The following is a 4,240-nucleotide window of genomic DNA, read 5'->3' as shown; positions in this document are numbered from 1 at the left end:
TCCATGGATTCTGTGTGCTTTTTTACAAGCTTCTATATTTCTAACTAGAAAAAAAAAATTAGATTATGTCATAAATTATTCTGGGACCTCTTATTTTGCCCTTAAAAACTTTTTTTAAAAACCCCAATCACTATAAGGAGCTCTGGTGGTGTAGTTCCTAAGGCATCTGACTGCTAACCAGAAGGCTGGTAGTCCAAATCCACTAGCTACTCGGTAGAAGGATGATGGGGCTATCTACTTCCATAAAGATTTACCACCTTGGAAACCCAATGGGAGTCTCAATGAGTCAGAATAGACTGGATGGAAGTGAGTTTGGTTTGGTTTCGGTTATAATCACTATGATTCTAACTCTTACCAATTATTTGCTTTTGTGGTTATTGTCAAAATGTACAACATCACAACTGGTTAAATCATCATTAGTAAAATACTGTGTGTATCTACAAAATAAAAGCAGTAGAAATACATACTGGTAGCCTTCTTACAATTGCTATTTCTAAAACTGAAATTGACAGATATCATAATTAACAAAAGAGCAACTACTTTTATGTGGATGAAATTCTTCTTCCAAAAGGATTGCTCTAAAATGAAATTATTCCAGATTGTGCAAAAATATGTCATATATAATCTTCTGCATTTCATTATTTTTATCACTTCCATTCATTTTTAAAATGAAGATCCGCTATATGTTTTATTTTTATGATGCTTTAGTTTATCAAGTATAATATACATTCCAAATGCTTACTAATAATATTAATATGGGCCTTGAAAAGATGAAAATAGTTTAGATCATATATTTCTGCAAAGCTATCAGTCATTTTTTATGCTACAGTGAAATAATCCTCCCGGTATGTTGACTGGGAAGTGAACTCTCTTTTAAATCATCTCCGTTTAGATTTTCTTCCCCCCTCATTTGGAATGCATTTTATTTCTGCAACAAATAAATAGTAATGATTTGTGCTTTTGCTGTACACACAAATCTTATATGTGACAGAGAAGAAAGAATTCTAACAATTCATCATAATATACTCGGAGAGATACAAATGCTCACAACAGTCTGTCTAATCTATAGTATTGACTCACAGAGAAATCATCAGAAGAGTAAACGTTAGCTAAAAAGAAGGAAGCAAAGGAAAAAGAAAGGAAATCTAAGCTGTAAAGGGACAAATCACTACTTACTACTGCTGAGAAAAGAAAATGAAATTAAGCACTTATTGAGCACTTTTTGTGCGACAGATTTCTGAATATCAAAATTAAGTAGTCCACAATGGAGGACAAAGGGAGTGTTACAAAACCTGAATCACTAACATGACAAGTAAAACACTATACGCTCCCAAACAAAAAATAATAAATATACAATGTTAGCGGGTTGGGGAAGCGGAAGTGAAGGAAGTATCAGCATATCAATTTTTTGTCCTTTAATGCAGGGAGTTACTACCAATGCCCCAGATAGGAATATTCGGATAAAAGACAAATTACCATGACTCCAGTCTTTGAAGTGTTTGAGTCCCCCTTCTAGCCCCCTTGTACTCAGAGAGCTTATTTTCAAGGAACTTTTATCTCTTGAAGAACTATTGATCTTAAGTTCAACAATACTTTCTCTTTTATTCCAGGCTCATTTTCTCCTTTTATAGTCACATAAAATTTAATACATTTAACAAAAAATACAGAATCCTAAAATATGTTTTATCAACCCATTCATCTACTGTTCTTCTATCTGTTGATAGAATGATGTTGAACAAGTATTAATCCCCATTTATAGTTTGTATTTTCCCTCCTTCACAGTTTGACCAATCTTATTTCTATTAATAGTAAATTCAATGCCCTGTTTATTAGTACTTGTTACATTTAAATCTTATTGAATACTATACTGAATGACACTAGTGTTAGGATGTGATTAATTTTAATATTAGGTTATTTAGAGCCAATGAGTTCCAACTCTGGAAGTTTTGAAACATGCTTCGATCTCATATTTAGTTAAGAAATTCAGGAAAAGAAGGTGTAAAATTAGCCAAAAATCTCAATAATTCCATTAAAGGGAAATACAAATTAATAAACTGATGAAAATTACTGAAGGTATAGGAAACAAGTTAAATAGGAAAAATAATAGTCGTACTATAAATATTATCAAATATCTTTCTCTTTTCTCAGAAGAGATATATGCCAGTAATACTTTCTAAAGTCTCCTATTTTTATCTTGAGAAATAAAATCTATGGTTCTAAGCTGCTTTCCTATTAAGAGTGGAAAGATGATATTCAAAAAACATGTGTAGTTTCATTTATCTCACCTCTTTAAACTACCAAAATTTCACTGTCTTCAGATGGTTGGGATAGTGTTTTCTTCCATGGCTAAAGTTATTATGCACAAAACGTGGCATGTAATAATAAAACCCCATTTTTGTGATTTCACTGTGCCTAGATCCTTTTGCTAGATATAATGAGACTACCTCTGCACATTCTTTAGAAGCTACTTCTAGGACCTGAGTAGAAGAAAGGATCTCTATGAATAGTTAGCTGAATGTACGAAAGGGCTTTGAAATTTTGGAGCAGGATTTTTTGTTGTTGAGCTCCTCTCTGTACTGCTTCAAGTCGATGCCATTCTGTGCACTTTTCAACCTATTAAAAATTTTCAATATGCTGTGGTAGAAAGTGAATTTCAGAAGACTTAATGGGGATCATAGGAGATGATCCATGGAAATGAAGTTTAAGTATCAAAGGATTCTGGGACAACTGTTAAAAAGTATTGATAGCTGGAGAAGAAAACCTTCCAGCAGTTATACCAAGGTAGGAAAGACAAGTAAGAAGTATATGGCTAAGCAGGCACAAAAAGGATTTTTCCTAAAAAAAGATGAAACAATGCAAAAAAACACTAGATTAGAATGTAATTAGAAAATATATACAAAAAAGGAGAAGTTTTAGAAATATAATGAACAACACTGTAACATTTATCTTCAACTAATATTGTGCCAAACTCCTTCAACTTATGCTATTATTTTAATGTAATACTTTTTAGGGCCTGACAAATTGGGAGAATTTTAACCGAGAGTACTCACTTACAGGATGAAGCTTCCAGAGGTCTACAAGCATGTTTCTGTACAGGAATGGAAATGATGGCAGAAAATTTAGGAACCTCTATATTCATCTTCCAGAACCTTGTCCCACACCCCTACTCTACTCTTTCTAAGACACAATTGCTTTCCCCTGTCTGTATCTAAACATTACTGAAGTGATTAAGCATTTGGCTGCTAATCAAGTTGGTGGTTTGAACACACCTGTCATTCTGCAGGATATGGCAGTATGCTCCCATAGAGATTTACAGCCTTGGAAACACGGTGGGGCAATTTTCCTCTATCCTATCGCATCTCTGTGAGTCAGAATCAACATAACATCAGTGGTAATGGGTTTATTTTTTGTTTATTTATTTATTTTTATTTTGGAGGGGTTTTCCCAAAAGTATTTTAATCTTATGAACTTTTGACATATAGATAGGCTCATTAGGAGACCACACCCATATAAGTGATATCCAGTAAGGAGCTTCATGGAAAGGGTGATGTAGTCTGTTAACCAAGTGGCCAAACATCTGGTCCTTTAATGGACAACTGGGCCAGGGAATGAGTGATATTGATGCTGCTATTAATTGCTGTTGAGTTGGCTCTGACTCATGGAACCCTATGTAAAGTAAAATGAAGCATTGCAAGGTCATGCTCCATCTTCATGTTAATTGGCATGCTTGAGTCCATTGCTACAACTATTGTGGGGTGCCCCCTACCTAGAGAACTTATCTTCCTGCACTATATTAGAAAAAAATCTGATGCTTAAAGTTTTCATTGGCTAATTTTCCAGAGTATGTCACCTGGTCTTTATTCTTGGTCTGCATTAGTCTGGAAGCTTCTTTGAAATATATCTACCATAAGTGACCCTGCTGGTATTTGAAATACCAGTGGCCAGCATCATAGCAATAAACAAACCACCACGATACAACACACAGACAGGTGGTGGAGGGGATGCCAAGAAGTGATATAGTGTTGAGAGGCAATCTAAAGCAGCAAAATTCTTTGTTCTATTTGCTGTTGTTATTAGGTGCTATCAACTTGGCTCTGACTCATAGCTAACCTATGAACAATAGAACAAAACACTGCCCAATCCTGTGTGAGCCTCACAATCTTTGCTATATCTGAACCCATTGTTGCAGCCACTGTGTCAGTCCATCTTATTGAGGGCCTTCCCCTTTTTCACTGACCCT

This window comes from Orycteropus afer, unplaced genomic scaffold (genome assembly GCF_000298275.1).
Source record: "Orycteropus afer afer isolate SDZICR_OR568_19922 unplaced genomic scaffold, OryAfe1.0 scaffold00186, whole genome shotgun sequence".
Classification (NCBI taxonomy): Eukaryota; Metazoa; Chordata; class Mammalia; order Tubulidentata; family Orycteropodidae; genus Orycteropus; species Orycteropus afer.
Note: the sequence above shows the minus strand (reverse complement) of the source record.